The following is a 279-nucleotide window of genomic DNA, read 5'->3' on the forward strand; positions in this document are numbered from 1 at the left end:
CGCTGCCCGGGCAGCGCTGGCTGTGCCATAGCCGAGGCCCATCTACGTCATCAGCCATGTGCACGTCGCGCTGTCCCTGCCACCTCCCTTTGCCTCTGGTTTGCTCCTGTTCGCGTGCGTGATGTTGAGGGCGGTCGGTTGCTGCTTCCACGCCACAGCTGCCGAAAGCAGGGTGGAATCTGCACCGACCCACCACGGAGCGGAGCCCTGAGCGCCCTGGCAGGGCAGCGCTGGCAGAACACACAGCCCTGCCTCCGCTGCCGGGGAAGGGGGGAGCGG

This window comes from Buceros rhinoceros, unplaced genomic scaffold (genome assembly GCF_000710305.1).
Source record: "Buceros rhinoceros silvestris isolate BGI_N320 unplaced genomic scaffold, ASM71030v1 scaffold23608, whole genome shotgun sequence".
In the NCBI taxonomy this organism is placed as follows: Eukaryota; Metazoa; Chordata; class Aves; order Bucerotiformes; family Bucerotidae; genus Buceros; species Buceros rhinoceros.